The 19302-nt window shown below is 39.1% G+C and overlaps 1 long non-coding RNA gene across 1 annotated transcript; it reads left to right on the top strand.

Annotated features, from left to right (window-relative positions):
* Positions 1–6563: 6563 nt before the first annotated feature.
* LOC310895937 lies at positions 6564–18837 on the top strand. The gene is made up of 3 exons (XR_014581056.1): positions 6564–6634; positions 7920–8030; positions 18136–18837. It is a non-coding gene; the product is annotated as an uncharacterized lncRNA (long non-coding RNA).
* Positions 18838–19302: the final 465 nt, after the last annotated feature.

Below are 19302 nucleotides of genomic sequence, written 5' to 3'. Positions count from 1 at the left end.
TTTGGAAATAACCCGTTCAGTTCCCATTATCCCCTTAGCTTCCCTTCCAGTCCTCACATTGCTCACACTAGGCTTTGCTCCATGTTATTATTAAATTTGGCTGTTGGAATTCCCAGTAAAAGAGAATCCACAGATGCTTTTAAGAACAAGCTTAAAATTATGACTTTTCTAAATGTAATTAGGAAAATTGCTCTTGGATTCGTCAAAATTTATGCATATAATTATAGTGTGTTTGTGTGAAAGCATATGTTTTGGGCAGGGGAAGGAGTCTCCAGTATATTTCACTTATTATGGCCACACAAGCAAGCAGATCAGCCCAATAGAAGTGGACTTGTTGAGTGAAATAGTCAGTATGGAGGTTTTAACCTACACTTTAGATGAATTTCAGGGCATTTTATTTCTGACTAGCCCTAGTCTGTTTCTGTGGACTTGAGTGGTCCTTTGGAGACCCAGGATTTGGACTCGATGATCCTTGTGGGTCCCTTCCAACTTGGATATTGTATGATTCTATGAAACAGAGCAAATTAGGTGAAAGCTCGGACCACATCTTTCAGTTTACTTTCATGCATTCCAAGACTTTAACAGTGTGAGCTGAAGTACTGTAAACTGGGAAGATTAGTATTTGAATGCATGTAATGTATTGAATGTATTCCTATGATTACAAGTGATTTTCAAGTGTTTGATACCATTTTTCTTTAGCACATAACTTCAGTTCAAGAATTATTACTGTTTCTTTCTGTTCCTCCTTTCTCTCATTGTCAGTTTTTTATGGCATGTACTAGTGCAAGCCTACATCCTTCCTGAAACATTTGAAGGTTGCTCAGTTTATTTACATCTAGTAGCACATTAATACTTTCCATTATGGCACATTAATACTTTCCACTATGCAAAATGAGCTCTTAGCTATTCCTTGGACATTAATTTAGTTGAATTTGATAGCCAGAACTCTCTGACATTGTTAAAGTTAATGATCTGATACTTTACAAGACAAGAGACATTTCAAATCAAATTGATCGTATTAATAGTTTTATTGAGCAATGTTAACAGAAGTGTGTTGTTCCACAATGTCCTCAAGCAAAGCCTTTATTAGCACATTAATGGTGACTGAATGTCCAAATCCATTCAGTAAGAGACACTTTTTATTTCTACAATTTACTATTACAGATAGCCTAAAATTCTAGATTGGAAACCAATAACCATATGGCTCTGCTTGAAAGCCCTATCTCCTGTTGAAACGAATGGATAACTGCTGCACGCAAATCACCCCACTTTATTGACAGACTCTGTTTCCAGCTGCCTGTGCCAGGGAAGAGGAATACCTGGTGGAAATGGAATGAATGAATTTGCTCCTGAAGTATGGAAGTACCTGGGAGTTCGTTTGCTCTTAGGAAGGGGGGATGGTACTCCACATCTTGAAAAACGAGACTTCCTCTAAGCAATAAGATATTACAGCACTTCAGGTCTATGTGATGAATGCTAAGGAGAACCTGGTGAGGAAGGCAAGAGCTGGGAAGAGTGAAGCAGGCTTCTCTCATATATATTATATATCAGATTATTGTTATATATATGGTATATAATATAATATGTGTTATATATATCAAAATATTATATATAATATTTTGGTTTTACCAAGAAGGTCCTTATATTATATATAATATTTTGATATAATACAATATATATCAAAAGAGGTATATTATGCCTCAAGAGTCAAATTACACCAGATTCAGAGATTTAAAGCTGCTGAGAAGCCATTCACACTGTACCGACTATCCCAGCCTACAGGACTTAAGGACTTATTCAAACCAAGGTTTCTCTCAGCCGTAGGAATGCCATACTGACCCTCACATGTATGCTCAAAGGAGCAGTTTCCTACACAGATCACAGACCCAATTCAACAAACCTTTTTTCAACGATGGCCATGTCATTTAGGTCAAGCTAAATGCCAAGCATCATTAAAGTAATGTAGAAATTTCACTTTTTTACACTTTCTCTCTGTCAAATTGCCAAGGGATCTTTCTAACACAGAAATACAGTTGCTCTCTCTAAGGCAGAATATCTATATAAACAAACATGGTCAATCAAATAGTGCCACATACCTTCGGGCAGTGGTGATAAGATTGTCTGACAAATTTTAAGGCGCTATGATGAAAAGAAAGTATCTTCTGCCACATTACTTTTAGCATCCAAAGAACTGCAGCCAGGAAAAAGCACAGTTCAGTAAAATCTTCCATCTCCATCTTTCCTCCCCATCTGCCTAATATCTCACATTCAGAGAAGAAAGCGGTTACCCTAAATAACAGGGGTCATACATGATGTAATGTAACACTGGTTTGGGCCTGCAAAGCACCGTGTTCAGGTCACCACTGAGAGGGACCTACCTTGGGTGCTCTGGCTGTTTCTCTCTACTGATGGCACTAGGCAGTAAGCAGTCTAATTGTACATCACTCCTTCAGTGTTAGACATCGGAGCAATCACAAGGCATACATTAGGCAAATATACGAAGTAGTCAGAGTAACATGCCAAAGGGATATTTTGGATAAGTTTTGAACCTCGTAGCAGTGGTCAAAACTGTGGCTTGCAAGGGTTTGCTGTTGGCAGCCTGCCTTCTTTCACAGTGTTTCAACTAAAAGCGTAAGGCAGCCTGTGAGAAGTGAAGCATCACCATAATCCTTGAAGAAAAAGGCTTGGGAGTCATTGCCTAAGAAGAGTAAGATCCTATCAAATTGTCTAAGCAGTCCCTAGTCTCATGAAGTTTTGGCACCCTGCTAGATCAACAAATAGAAAAGACAAGAAATAGCTATCCCAACAAATAGGGTACAGAAGTCTATACGGTAAACTCTTCTGCCACTTCTTCTATCCTTTGCTGCCTTCTCCCCAGGTACAAATGATTTTCTTTACCTACAATTTTCAAGAGATAGCCTTTGAAACTTTATATGATGCAACAAAGTTCAACAACAATACAGCAAGGTCTGCAGCTGAAAAAGGAGGCAGTGGCAATCAGGGGAGAACTGCAGACAATTGTTCCAAAGCCTCAGTTGCTGAATTGTAAGCCTGTGCTTGTGAACTAAAAATCTATCTCAGATAATTGACATTTATTTGATTGAAACAGCAGGGTGCCCTCCATCAGAATGGGAGGAGACCATATGGAATAACAGTATGAGTGGAGATAATGTTTGTCTGCTGAGTGTGTCAATGTGTTTAGAGATTATTCATAGGGCTCTAGGGATTCCAGTATGGTAATGTTTCAGCTAAATTAGAATCAGATTAATTGCTCTAATCTAATGGAAAGACAATGTTTATCAAATTATTGCTCCTTCACCACATGATATTGCAGTGTCATTACTCTTTGAGTTTAAAAAAATCAAAAGGCTCTCTTGTATCACATCTGCTCAAGAGCTCAGTAACAGTGCTGATTTCTGCACAGGAGAGTTAATGCAGTTTATAATTCTATGAAGTAACTAATGAATTGGAGTGAAAGCTTTGTAGAAGATAAACCCTCCATATTGTGGGTAGGACTTAAACTATATTAATTTAAATGACTTTCCTGTGGCTTGGGTTTATGGTTTGGTTTTGGTTTTTGGTGGTTTTTTTGCTTGCTTTTGTTTTTGTTTTGTTTTTGGAGGGAACACTTCACTTTTGTTCAAATTTTCATAGTCTTTTGCTTGTTTTAGATCTTATTTCATTAAAGTTGTTTTTTTTCATAGTCACGCTGAAACTGAATAATATAGTAACTAATGTTTCCCTCATTTGCCTTCATCTTCTTTACTTTTCTTTCCACCTGAAAATTGCAACAAAATTACCAGAAGCTGAACACGCAGAGGAAAAGTAGGGAAAAGGGAAAAGGGAAAAGGGAAAAGGGAAAAGGGAAAAGGGAAAAGGGAAAGGGGGGGGAAGGGGAGGGGAGGGGAGGGGAGGGGAGGGGAGGGGAGGGGAGGGGAGGGGAGGGGAGGGGAGGGGAGGGGAGGGGAGGGGAGGGGAGGGGAGGGGAGGGGAGGGGAGGGGAGGGAAGGGAAGGGAAGGGAAGGGAAGGGAAGGGAAGGGAAGGGAAGGGAAGGGAAGGGAAGGGAAGGGAAGGGAAGGGAAGGGAAGGGAAGGGAAGGGAAGGGAAGGGAAGGGAAGGGAAGGGAAGGGAAGGGAAGGGAAGGGAAGGGAAGGGAAGGGAAGGGAAGGGAAGGGAAGGGAAGGGAAGGGAAGGGAAGGGAAGGGAAGGGAAGGGAAGGGAAGGGAAGGGAAGGGAAGGGAAGGGAAGGGAAGGGAAGGGAAGGGAAGGGAAGGGAAGGGAAGGGAAGGGAAGGGAAGGGAAGGGAAGGGAAGGGAAGGGAAGGGAAGAAGAATCCTCCTAAAACCCTTCAAATACTTTTTGCATTATTTAACTGTTAGGGTCATTTTAGATCACCTGTCAAATGACGATGCTGAGACACCGAGCTCTTCAGCTCCTTTAAAATTCAGTGGACACTGCAGCTTCTCTAGCACTGCACCGTGAGTGTTGAGATCTCAGAGAATGAGACACTCCTTGAGTACTTCTGGGGCTTGAATGGTGGAGAATGAGCTCCAAGGATCTCTGACCCAAGGTTTTACCCCCTCATATTTTAGAATATTGTCACTCTATGCTGTATATACTAGGGCAAAACAAGAAAATTTTAGCTCTTTTAAAACAGTGTCTAGTAAGCACAATTCTCAGAAGGATGACCTTTCTTCAAAAGTGCTTAGAAACTAACCAGAAATACTCCTCCAATCTGATTTGCCACTGTGTTACACTGACGTGATACTACTGACAAGCCCTGGACTTCTCAGAACTTTGTGTATCAAACTGGAACAACAGAAGACAGTCAGGCTCTTTGTCTCTGCTCGATTTATAATAGTGACACGGTCTTTGTGAGGCATTCAGGCTGCATGCTTAAGAGAGCACTGAACAAATATTTTCTGGGCTTCTATAGTAACTAATAGTTGCTCCTGCCTTAAAAGGGTCATATATCCTCCCAAGACATATTTCACTGAAATTCTATTTAAGTAAAGCAAATACCTTTGTTAGTGGAATGTCCATAATGCATATTAAAACATGTAGTTTACAAAAGTGGGACAAACATAACCATGAGAGGGATTCAGTGCTTTGTAGAAAGCAGTGATTACACTTTCTGTTCCCAGTTAGCTTTCTCTCCCAGGTACAGCCAGGCACAAAGATGTCAGTTTTTAAGGCACAGCCCTGCAGTGGCAGGGAATTTGTTGCGCCAGTATTTTAAGATTGGCTGTTTCTCTGACCCATTCTCCATGCTTTTTCCTTAAACACATAAAATTGGGTTCTCTGGCACTTATGGAGAGACCCTCACTCAAGCTGTTTTACTTGTGAGACATTAAAAGTCCATGGTGACTCTTCCACCTGAGGCTTTAAGTTATAAGTTTTATTTTATAAAACATAAATCGAACTTAGAGTGCCATAAGCAATTCAAATTGTGCTCCATGTTTATGCACTCCGAAGCCATGATGACAAAGCCCTAGCCACTTTATCTTTTCTGAGTTTCATCACAAAGCTACTGTTAAACTCTTTTGGCTACCCAGCTTTTTATATATCTGTTTGAAACTAACGGGAAGATCTGCCCTCTTTCCTGGAGTTTTCCCACTACTTTTGAAGTGAGTAAGCCTCCAGCAACAGCCACGGTCGATGGTGGAGAGACACTTACTCTGTCATCAGTCAGTGCTTGGATCTAACTTCATACCTTTTGTTCTGAGAGCTTCAGCAATAGCTTCCCCGTTGTTTTCTGTGCTGTAGGAGCTGTGAACCACCAGCCCAGTCACTCCCCGCTGGGCTCCCGAGGTCTACATAGCACAAAGATCCACATCCACATCATGTCAGGGATAGGAAGAAATGTCTCACAGATATATAACTGAAAGATGATGCGACTTTTTGAGACTTATTGAATAACCTACATCAAGAAAACACTATTCAGGAAAAATATACTGGTTTAGAGCTGATCCATAAGATTTGAAATATAGATAGATAATCTAAATGCTTAATTTAAATAAATGACTTATTCATGATCTTTAAACTATCCACTGCCATCATTTGGAAATGATTTAAAGTAGCTGCAGTCCCACACAGGAGAGATGGTAACATGCTGCTGGGAACCTTTGTTGATAAAATTTACAGTTTTATCTATTTTGAAGTTTTTTAAAAAAAAAAATGTTGCACAGATAGGACACTCCATGTGGCAATAAATTAGAAGATTTGCAAACTAGCAGCAGGGGACAGTGTTTCTGAAGGAAAGTCCTTTACTAGAATCTGCGGGATACTTCAAAATTGCTATTATTACTATCTATTAAAAATCACAGTGTTAAAAATGCATGGAACGCTCTACAAAAAGATTAATGTTATGGTTTATTCCTTGCTCCAAAGAATTTAAAACACATCTCTGCCTCCAGAGACGTTGTTGCCATGCTCATGTAAGCCTGAAGGACCCAACAAAGTCAACAAAAGTTGCACAATATGATAAAGAGCACAGCTGGGCACTGATTAGGCAGAGCAAGCAAAGAAATGCAAGAAAAACAAGATATCCAGGTCTGAGAATTTTGACCCTGGTTCCTCTTACAGTTTGGTTTAATTGCACTGCATGAAACACTGTTTTCATTGGGAGTCAATGTAAGTTGTATTGTCTATTTAAATGTAACTTCAATTGACTTCAAAGAAGTGTCTCTAGTTCAGTTGTAGATGAGACTGGAACATAGTTATGCCTCAAATCATCATAATCTGGGACTCTATGTGGGTAGTACTGCAAAATATATCTCAGCTGTTCTTCAGACTGTTTATCAAGGCAGTATAGCTCTAAATGCCACTTTCTTTACTTATGTGTGTTCATATGAGTGTGGATATGTACGTGTTTGTTTATACATTTATTTGAAAGAGAGTACGTGAGTAAATTTTGGAGAATAAAGTTCTTTGTTTTTTTTTTAATTTTGGCAGAACACCTTTCTGGCACCAAATCATTATCCAAACTGGTATGAACAAAGAAATGAAATAAAAGTCCTTCTAACTCTTTGGTTTATATACCCAAGTAATGGGATAAAAGGAAGATTCCCAGATAATTAATTTTGATTACAGTTTTGTTCCAAGTTCTCATTCATACATATATACAAAATTCATAAAGATATGTGGTCTCCTCTATGGCAAGAGCTTATTTTATCTTAAAGAATAACTACCTTTACTTCAGACTGTTCAGTGTCTCTCTATGGCTTTTTCTGCACTAGTAATAATACACTGCCAGGACCATTCTTGGTCAATTGAGTCAGTTGTTTAAAAGCACTGTGAAGAAGGAACATACCTGGTTAAATCATGTCGTTGGTGTTAAAAGCTGTAAAAGATGAAGTGGAACAAAATAATATTACTTGTGGATGGCACACATGGGAGTCCATATCTCATGCCATGAGATGGAAATCTGTCCAGTATGAGTCTGCATAATATATTTTTGAGTTCCAAGGGACACACCAAACCAGGTTCCCACTGTGAGCTGCCCTTTCTGCAGTCATAGTGGACACACCATAGTTTGAAGGACCCTCTCAGGCAAGGAATGGAAGTGCCAGCAGCAGCTTTAGACCCAGGAACAGTATAAGTGGAAGGAAAACAAGGAGTGGAAGTGACTATGCCCCACAGCATCCTTTTGCCTTATCCCTCCATTGTCTCCTGGTTTCACATATTTCTGCCTGCTGGAGAGGGAAAAGGGCAAAAAGTGTCTGATAACTGACTTTGCTGCACTGTGATACTTCCCTCTGCAAGGAAAAGGTTCTCTCTCAGCACCCTGCCAGAGCCACAACTGGACCAGGGAACTGTTATACTCCTTATTTACAGTTGTGGGTATTATGTCACTTGTCATGTAGCTTGTTTTACTGTAGTATTATTTTGTACTGTTAATTTATTATCACTATTTCAGAGCTGTACCAGCAGAGCATAAGTCTGTGCTGGTATGACTTGGTAAATATATCACAGCTTCAGTGCTCAGTCATGACATCTGCAGGCCCATCACAAACTGTTGCATCAACAGGTATGTATACATTTTAGTTATATTTTTAACTGCAAATAACCTTTCCAATCTCCAACATAAATGTATTGCATGTATAAATGACACAAGTTATATACATGATACAGGTAGCAGAGTAATGTTGCTGCACAATGGCAACTTTCCACTGTTCAATAACTCAATTTTTATCTAATTATCACAAATTATAACATAATTTCTGAGCCAACAACATTGTTGTAACTGATTTTCTGCTTGAGCTGTACAAACACTAAAAACCACCTGAACTGGCAAGCTTGTGTGTGTAATTGAAAAAAACAGTTTGTGGTAAACAAAATGTGCCAAGGTTCTTCACCTGGAGCAAATTATTACAGCTGTTAATAAACCCATTTAAATGGATTTCATAACATGAGAAAATGCTCAAATAGCTCTGGATTTGGGTCTTTAGCTTTATCTCATGGGAGTAATCTAGTGATTGCAGTAGAACTAAACTGATCACATAATTAAGTATTTCAGGAATGGCTCCTGTAAGGGGATAAATATTTCTGTTTTTCACTGTTGCAGGCTTTGAAAGACACACAGGTACTTTGCATGTATGTCTCAAAAAAAAAAAAAAAAAAAAAAAAACGAGTCCACAACACTTCTTCAATTGATTTGCTCTTTGTCACTGTCACAGATATATTTTCCCTATTTTGACAGGTAGTTGTAATTCTATTAGCAACCCATCGACTTCCCTGTGAAATCAATCTCTGTTGGGCTAGCCGGGTCTTCTTAAACTAGCTGATTTATTGCTTCTGCCTAGTTAAAAAAAAAAAAAAAAAAAAGAGAGAGAGAGAGAGAGAGAAGAAGAAAAAGAAGATCTTCTGCTTCCACAGTGAACAAAGTACCTAAACAACGTCTGAAAATGAATAATTTTTAGCCTCACTGCTGGTCGTCTCAATGGCAGATGAGCTGTGACCTCTCGCCAGCAGTTTTGCTGAGACGCCTGCTGATGCTGGCATGTATAAATGATTGTCAATTTCCTGTATTAATTTACCTGGCGGTCTCATGTATAAACTAGAAGATCTCATTCACCCTAAATGTCTTCAGCATCAATCTATCATGTTTACCTAATTTTGTGATTTCGCACTGGGTTGCACAACCGCCTGAAACCGGAGAAATGCTTGAAGCACATTCAACACCTGTTCGCCCATGCAGACAGAAAATGGGGGCACACAGGTGAATTTGCAGTTTTTTGCATCCTAGTTTAGGTCAGAGGAAAAGGTTATCACCATACTCTTCTTATTCAGTGGCATCCAAAGAAGTTTAATGGTTTGACAGGCTTTAAAATGATGTCCTGGAGTTTTAACTGGTATCTGCCTTGGTTGCATTAATTCTTTCTTCTTTACTTTGGGTCATGAAAATAAATTACTTTTCTACTGGCCAGAAAGCAAGTTTATGTTGTTGTAGGTGGTTATATGAAGCTTTCTTATTATCTTTAAATATGTATTTGTGACTGTGGATGCAAAGAGATAAGGAATATTTTTGTACGCTCAGTTATCTTGTTCAGAAGTCAGTTACCAACTACCTTTTCTAATAGGTTGTAGAGTCAAAGTAGACATTTAAAACTACTCTTTGCAAAATGTAGTATCTCTCTGCCTTTTTATATAAGGGTGGAGGTCATATTTTTTTTTTAAGTGTATGCAATTGGTTAGCCAATCTCGCTGTTCTAGAAAAGCTTATGAGAGTAAGGACAGAGAGGCTGTATTTTAGATGGTCTTCATGAGGGAAACTCACCTACCCAAAATGTTGCAGTAGCGAGTATTTTCCTTTCAGTCTCCCTTCCTTCTTACTTAATTCAAATATAGAACTTAAAGAGTACCTTAATGCTGATCAAAGGAGGAAAAGAAAAAATAACCCAGCAATTATGTGACTTTCAAAATGGAATAAGACGCTTAGAAGAAAGAACATAAGTATGTACACAAGCGGAAAATGGGGGGGGGGGGGGGGGGGGCGGGGCGGAAACTCAATAATATCTACTTAAAAATAGAATTAAATAGTACTACTGAAGGTAAATATTAAGGTTGATACATTCTCCTAGGTGAAGACATAATATCAAACCAAAGCAAGAGTGAGACTGCTGGGTAAAGAATATCTTGCAATAGCTCCAACAGAAAACGTATCCAGGAAATCAAAGCTCTACTTAGTCCTTTCAAATATGAAAGCATAAAGAAAAATACATCAGACCACAGCAAAAGTCAACACCTATTAGGAAGAGACAGGTAGCACGAGTCAGAATAAAACTGGAAGAAATTCCTCAAATTAGACACATCACATCAGACCACAGTGATAGAGGTACATGTAAATAAAAGAAAGCAGGACCAATTGCCTACATTATCAGCGAAAATGTATAGCCTGAAAAAGTGCATTAGGCAAAAAAAAAAAAAGGGGGTTACTTCAATGCAGCTTTTTGACAGAACCACACCACCAGCCACAGCTCCACAAACAGCCTGTCCTTTGTGTTCCCCCAAAGACCTTGAACCAGCCAACAAAACAATACCCTACACAGTCACAATAGGATGTAGACCAGATCGTCTCCCTCTTTTGTGTCTACTTCCACCACAAGTTTTTCCCTGTGGTGGTGAAACTGGCTAAAATTTTGTCAAAACACAGAAAGACGTTTACAGATTAGAGGCAGCAGGAGTTCCTGCAAACAAGAAAACACTTCTCTTTCAGCATATGTAGTGAAGTAGTGTCTTTGGGCCCAATATGGAGAAATGGAGGAAGATTTTGGATCATTCAATGTCACAGCACATGAACAACTTCTAGCCCCACAATAATGATAATTGATGTCTACTAAATTGTAATCACAGATATCTCCAAACTGAGCCAGCATTTTAGAGCCTTTGTGTTAAGCAGTGAAAAAGATTAATGTTTGCCAGGACTCGGGGGGGGGGGGGGGGGGGACGAAAAAAAAAAGTCTTCAAACCCCTGCTTATTTTAAAGCTAACTGTTCATCTTCTCCCTTGATTTTGTGTTTGTTTGTTTTTGCTAGATGTAAGAGCAGTTACACAACATGATGGGTGTCAGAGAACAGCCAGTTAGATATTCTTGGTAAAAAACAAATTGGGTTACTCATTACTATATGAGGAGCCATCATTTTGAGAATTTAAGAAATCCAACGCTACTTGCAGAAGAAGCTCTTTGTCATTCTGATAAATGACAACCATACATGGGACTCTCCACAGAAAAGAAGGACTTGCCAACCCTGGCAGTTGCCCAGATACAGCATTTGACACCGACTTCAGCTGAGTATAAATATAGAATAGTGCCTAATGGACATTGGCTTCTAGCAGCATGGAGACCTTGAGTTGAATTCAATTATAGAAAAAACAGGTTCTAGGGGAGATTGTGTTACTGCTGGAAGGCCTCCACTAGGTACAGTAAAAGCTCTCTCCAGAAGGAAATGACTAAATATGGCAGAATCCTGTCTCTGAGGAATGTCTCTGAGATTCCTTCATATTCACAGTAATTTTGAATGTAACACAAAAACTCACTATGAGTAGTGCTTCAGCAGCCTCACACCATAAGGGCTCTGGTTCTATATGTTTAGGGCCAGGACAACAGCAGAGCAGAGAAAAAAGAGTTAAACCGTGGGTCACGAAAAAAAGGTTCTCCTTTACCTCTCTTTTCCCAAAGGCAGGGAACCAAAGAGCAAACCTTGGTATTTCTTGTCTTGGAGATGCATATCAGGATATGTGACTGGAGAAATATAGTGAAGAAAACATGAATGTCATGATAGCATCAGGGCTTGTCAGTCTTCAGGATGGAAACTATAATGCATCAGCTTTACAGAATTTTAAAAGGGTTCAAAATGAGTAGAAGGGCATGTGACAACACCAGCAAACTCCCCCAATACCTGAGATGCATCTCTGTCACATGAGGTATTCATGATATATTCCTGAACAACAGGCTACCTCTTATAATGCTGAAGTGAAAAGATCAAGTTTACCTAACTTGGGTATCTGACTTCCACCTACATTTAAGGCAACAGGAATGGCATTTATCTCATATTTAGCCTCTACAGCATAGATGTGCACATCTAAATATATCAGTGGAGTCCAGAAAGCAACTTGTTTGGTCATATAAATAAACTCCATTGACAGTAAGGGCTAGATCTGCAGTGGCCACAGCAGAAAGCTAGACATCTACCCAGTGGTGAACATCCCCATCTAAAGTCAGGCAAAATGGGTGAAACAGTTCTCTTGAAGAAAGTAAAAAGTGCCCTAGCTCTCCGTGTAGTGGAGACATGTCCTCTTGAGGGATTTTAGGTTTTATAAGTCCTAGAGAAAAAAAAAGCCCATTAAGACTGGTAAGGAAACAATGCGGAAAGTGATTAATGGGGAGCTATAATCACAATGTGCTTGATTTGTTTTGCAACACAGAACAAATCCTTAAACTACGGCTGCAGTAAACCTCATCCAGCTTTTGAAGGGAATACAGTCTGTTTGTCTTCACTGAACTGAATCTTCAACATGCAATAGCTAATTAAAGACACCAAAAGTCTGTAAATATTTTGATGAATATTGATATATCAGCCTGGGATCCTCACTTGGCTAGCTGGCTAAGTCTTGTTTCATTTATTTCAGTGACGCTAAGAATGACTGGTGATTTCATCATCTTCAGCTCCTAATAAAACAGCTAGTCCAAGAGAAGAGATGTATAAAGATCTTTCCATTATATAAACCAAAGAAATAACTTCTGATAAATGCAGGAAAATGAAATCTCTTGTACATGTCTACAGTATTAAGATATCTGGGAAGAATATTTCCCAAAGTGCTTTTCATTAGAATGAACAATAAAACAAAGGATGAAATTCAGAGCTGACTTACTGCAGGGAAATAATATGAAGAATTTGACTCTGCTAGAGTCAAACCACTTACACTACTTCTGCACAGTTAAAAATAGACTAGTCTGGCCAAAAGCACTTAAACAATGGGCAGTTGGATACTTAGGGGCTGATTCCTCATACATCAGATTTACATGCTGAGGAATATTTTTTCTACCTGGTTTCCTAATTCACGGTGCCATGGGCAGCAAATAAATAGATACCAATCATTTTTGAAATTACAACTCAAGTCTGACAATGGTATCAGCTTTTATTATTTTCATATCTGCCTAATGCTAAATCAACTCAAAGGTTAAAAACATAAGGTAGCAAGCAAAGGTACATAATTAAGATGCATACAAAATACCCTGTGCAGCAAGTAAATATTTTCTTTTTAATTATATTATTACCTGGCTTTGTTACTAAATTGCTACTCAATTTCATATATAATTGATTTTCCAAGAAAAATATTACCAAAGTGATTCTGCAGTTCAAAACAGTGTGAACTTAATAACATACAAACAATTTTTATCTCACAACCTATAGTGCTGCATGGGATTTAGCATGCTGAAAAAAAGATTCCTTCATATTCACAGTAATTTTGAATGTAACACAAAAACTCAATGACTTTTTTTCTCTATACTTGTTAAGAAGAATGCTAACAGTCCCTCCTGTGAGGATATATTTTGTAGGTGCTTTTGCAGATTATGAAAATAGTTGTGAGGAAATATTTGGATAAAGGAAGACAAAGCTCCAGGTAGCAATAGGTTTCATACTGAGTTGATAAATGCAATTAGGGATCAGAAGGATGAACAATTACTTCAGGGGAGTTTTGATACCAGAATGCAATATCAGATGATTAGAAAACTGGAAAAATATAATCTTTTTCCTATTGCAGAAGCAGCCAGCAGCCTCAGCACAGGTGAGAAAACCATTGTGCTAGGGCAATGGATATTGCATGCCCTGAAGTGTTCACAGGCTCAGTAATCAAATTTGAGATATACCTTTGTGATCATGATAAACTACGAAGCTACATTACCACAGCACAATGGAAGGAGGTACTGTGAAGAGTTAAAATGAAGGAGAACTCAGAGCGATCTTTCTTGGCCCAGAGGGCTTGAGACAGGTGGAAAACTTTCCCCCTCAGGAGAAGAGTGGACCAACACAGAGCCTACACTAGAGATCTGATCAAGAGGTGGAAGCATTTCACAGCCACTCTTCACTAAGGGACTTCGAGTTTACCAATGCTAGTATCTCACCAAACCAATTATGACATTACCACAGGGTCTGTGTTAACTAACTGCCAGAATTTCTCGTGTAATTGATTCTGAAAGAACAATATTGCCAGGAGAGGTCCAGTGCTGTTAGACGCTGAGCACCTCGGTGAGCTGCTGACCGCGTTGAGCTCCTATTGATTACAGGGAACGTGCAGCCCTGCCCAGACTGAAAGGCATAGAATGGTTCTCCGCAATCCTTCAGAGATGAAGCTTTTGTTGGGGAAAAATTAAACTGAACTTGGTAACTTAACCTCTGATTTGGTCTCTTTGAACTTGGAGGAAAAAGTAATGGGATAATAAAACATGTGCTGATTAGCTGAGCAATTCTAACTCAGTTATTGTTTCCATTATGTGGCTAATAGCCTCTCCTGAACAGACTTGATTTTTTTATCTGTTTGCATTAGAGTCAATTTGTGGTATGAGATTGGTATTATTTATTGAATGCTACACCCAGCCGCAAAGTTAAAAGTATGACAAGCCTCTTTGAATTTAATCACAATACTGTGAGACACAGGCTTGTATAGATGCTATAAATTAAGTTTAGCAAATATCACTGGTGTGGTGAATGGTCAAATGGAGGTTACCAGCTCCATGAAGCTGCTTTAGTCATTTCAAAAGGTTTAGACTGCTGTTTTGACCTGAATTGACCAGGCATTTAGGACTCGCTTATTTTGTACAGATAAACATTCACAATAAAATCAACTTTACCTAAATATGTAAGGCTAACCTGAGAATGAATATGTTCAAACTCAGAGACAAGCTAGAATTCAGCATCACTGAGCAATTTGACTGTGCATTGATGATTCTTTAGTACATTCAAAGCTGCAGATTTTTTTTAATTACTACAAATACTTAGTATTCTGACAGGCAGAACAAATTTGATACAAATAAACAATAGCTTTTTTTTTCTATTTTGCCTAAAACCTTCTGCTTTAAGCACTACAGACAGTTTCTCTCTTTTCTTGTTCCAACATGCAATTGACCGCTCTGCCCAATGTCCTTTTCTACCTTTTGATTTTTCCCCTAGCTGCTAATAGCATACACCATTTTATACAGCTTCAGTCTATTAACCAAGTGCCTGACCTTGTGGGATGCTGAACACCTGCTGGAATACATTCAGTGCCCATAATTCTCATTGATTTCATTACAGGAGAAAGAACTTGCTCTCTCCCAGGTCATTTGGGCTGATGAACAAAACCTCACTAGAAAAAAAGCGGCCCCTGGTGGGCCCATGCGGTTCCAGAAAGTCAGACCAACACCAGAAATGGCTGCTTCCAGAGCACCTAGCCTTGAACTGATGCCAGACAATATTACCTGCATACAACAAATTAAATGAGGAGCACAGATACTCTTCATTTCTTACACAGCCAGCGGAGGGGTATGTTTGACATTCACCTCTGGGTCTCACCAGTGATCCATCTAGCCTAGTACTGTACTTCTGACTTGCACAATAAGAGAGACATTACTAAGGGAGAAAACACAAGCTAAGCTGCCTTCTACAGTTTCTTCTTTTCATACCACGCAGCACCCATAGCTGTGCTCTAGGCATGTTAGAAGATGCATTCCTGCCTCTAACACTGTGCTCTAGTTCCAGCAGTGCAGGATTTGGTGAGCAGCAGTTCTGCCATTACCTTATCCAGCAGTTTAGTGACTTTGGAAACCTCAGTCATATCCTGCCTCACCCTTCTCCAGCTGAAGTGTCGCACATCTGTTAATGCCTCCTCATCAGGCTGCCCCATACTATTAATTATATTACTGACCCTTCCCTGCGTCTCCTCTATCTCCCCTATATCCTTCTTGAAACACAAGGCCAGAACTGTCTAGTAGTCAAAGATGAGGCACACCAAATTATAATGGTAAAGCAGTGCCCTCTGCCTTGTTCTGGATGAGAGAGGATCTGAGCCACAGAGCTTTGTATTTATACACCAGCGACCCTGCGCATTGTCACTCCTACAGCAGCTGTGTGCATACAAGCTAGTCGCCTCAGCCTCCCTTCAGGGAGCAACACCCTTCAGACATGAGCCATCTGGTTTGTTTTTTCATGTTTTAATATGAAATGAATATTAACTTCTATGTGCCTGCTTCCTCCCATTGACTAGAAAGCTAAACTACACAGCTAATGCAGACATAGACACCTGAGCTGCAGCTATGTAGAGGTGCCCAGAAGCACACCTACTGCATGTCTTCGACTTCCGGACTGGTCCCTGCCTCCTTTCAGCGGGATTTGGGGAGAAGTGAGCTAAGGAAGGAAAGTTCTGATGCATCATCCTGTGAATCTAAACTTGCTTTGACCCAGGCAGTGGTTAGAGAAGAAAAGGAAGTGCTCTCAGCACAGGTTCACCTGGGCTGCACGTTTTCTGGGTAGGTGTGACCTGCGTTGGGCTTGGTCAAGATGGAGTTGTTTGGCAAAAAGGCATATTTGGAGCGTTAGATTTGCACAGCGATGTGAACGAGAATATAATGATAAACTATAATGATAAGGGACTATCAGGATATGTTCTACTGATGACTGGAACTCAGAAAGAAAAATGAAAGGATGATAGGCAGATAAATACCACTTTATTTTGCTTTGTCCTTTCCTTGAAAGTATGTTTTTCATTTCAGGAATATGACTTGTTTATAATGAAGTGTGAGAAGTGACAAATAGGGAAAATAAAAAATTGAGTGCTAACTGCTCTCCCACCAATTGTTTGTGGCCCAGTCACTACTGCAAGAGTGACTCATTCAGCTTCAGTTTATGTGCACAAATTTAGCTCTACTCAAGAAAAACATTTTAAGGGTTCAATTTAAAAAAAGAAAACTCGGTAAGTATATGAAGAGATGAAATACTACTGCTGGACTCCAGTTCAGCATTGTTTTGAGTATCCTCAAAGCTTTCCTAGTGAGTTGACCTCCAAGAAAACATTTCATGTCTGATTTACTAGGCGTCTTGCTTTGGCTTTAGTGAACTTTCCTGTGAGGGAGAACATTATAATCAACTTTGAAACACAGAGCTAGTCACAACCTCTAACTATGGAGAGACAAACATCTCTCCATAATATTTACTTACTGGTTTATTTATTTGCAATTCTTAGGGTATCAAACTAATAATAAGCCCCCTCTAATTCACTGGAAGTGATAATATACTTTCACTGACATCACTGAAACATATAATCATGAACTATAAAAGTTTAAAAACCTGGAAACTGCAAAGATCAAAGGTGAAAGCTAATAAGTTTATATTAGAAATAACAACAGATGGCCCCAGAATGAAAACAAATGAACTCATTCCTAGAACTTTGCTGCCATTCGTAAACCACTTGCACTGGGAGTTTGGAGTTTATGACTTAAGTGGGCCTTTCCAGAGAAATAAAATTTCATTTTCACTACAGAGCCACCATTTGTCCTTTACATAGATTGTATTAAACTCTAAATGTAATAAATAATTGCAAATTTATTTATTGCAAATTTAAGATGTATTTACCAGCAACCATTTACTTTCATGGACTTTAAGTACAAATCTGCAGAACAGCATTCGCTTCATAATATGATAGCGCATATACTAACATCAAATCACAAATGCAGTGCTGAAAGTTATCACAGGCTTCTTTGCTATGTAGTACTCCTGCTTATCAGAACCCATCAAGCCTGCTGCATCCTTCCCAGGAGATAGGAAACATGCAATGAAGAATGGAGAACAGTATGCTTTATGCCAACTGCTGTCCCTTATGTTCTTTTCTCTTTCTCTGTTTGTAACTGAATAAGTAAAACCAAAGGTCAACATAAGCAGTACAGCTGTCCACATGCACTGTTTACTTTTCTGTTCCTTTGTTTTTATATTTTCTTTTGCCTTAACTCTAGAGAGGGTTAATTTGGACCATTATAAGACCTGAGAGTTGAAATGTAAAGAACTGTATGAAAACATATGCTACTGTAAAAGCCTCTAGTATTCAAAATGGACATTTTCCATTTCTTTTCAATTCCTTATACTCTCTTTCAAACTGTTTAGCAAGAGCTGTGGTCCTTCCCATTTTGTCCACATCCTCACCAGAAGAACTCCAGTCTCCAAGTGAATGAGAACCAGCAGCAAAAATAATCCTCAATGCAAAACTCAGACCTGAAATATTTCAACTGCTGAAGCTTATTAGCTTGGTGCTACCAGTCCTGAGCCATTGTTAGGTATGATGTTTCCTAATTTCCACTCCTATTATCAATGTATGCAAAGTGCCTTTAAAAAATAATAATAATACTTTGCAGGTGTATACAGTGTCTCACAGGATTGATGTGACTGTAGCATTTATAAAACCTTCTAAAAAGTCATTCTAGCTGGAGCATCACTCCCTTTGTGGCTCCTTAGGTCAAGCCCCCAGTACACATGCCCTCTCCTTTTCCTACCTTCATCAGGAGGTCCTGTATTCTCACTTCCCAACCATCTTTATTCAATGCCTTTCTGAAAACTCCTGGCATGCCACCATCACTAGTTTTTCCTGTCTTTTTGACTGAAGAATAAATATTTCAGGGAGTCAGCTCTTCAAACTGTTTTGGGAAGGTAAGCAAAGCTGACATAGACAGTATAATTATTTTGGAAGAAGTAAGTGAATGCTATCAACCTGTCCTTTGGTCTATAAAGAGAAAAGTGACTGAAGCTGCTGAATCTGCTAATCCTATACCAGGTATTCACATTTTCTCTTCTCTTTTTTTCTTTCTTTTTTGTCCCCCTTATTTTTACGTAGAATAAACGGGGTTTTTCCACTGATAATCAAGAATATTCCCTGAAATGCTCTGAGCTGCTATGCAAAAGTTTCTTGTTACAGAGAAAGGAAAGAAATGTCAAGCTGAGTAAAGAAGCTTATTTTGTTCAGACAAGAAAAAAAAGTGTATTTTACCTCCCCTAGCCAAAGCATTTTTAGGAGCAGGATAGAGGATGTTTAAATCAATAACCATTAAGAAGCACAAAGCTGCTAAAAGCATACGTCTTCAGAGAAAGAAATTACCAGGCTTGATGTAGAAATTACTGGGTGAAATTCTGTTTATGCAGAAGGGGTCCAGATTAGATGATCCTAACAGACCTTCTTGACATTGCAGTTTGAGAAACTATGAAACATGAGAACAAATAAAACAAATATTGCTCATCCTTGCAACAGCTTTTAAAGAATGCTTCCCCGGTGACATAAAA

The sequence above is a fragment of the Anser anser genome (genome assembly GCF_964211835.1).
Source record: "Anser anser genome assembly, chromosome: 3".
Taxonomy (NCBI): domain Eukaryota; kingdom Metazoa; phylum Chordata; class Aves; order Anseriformes; family Anatidae; genus Anser; species Anser anser.
This window is presented reverse-complemented; position numbering and strand designations above follow the sequence as displayed.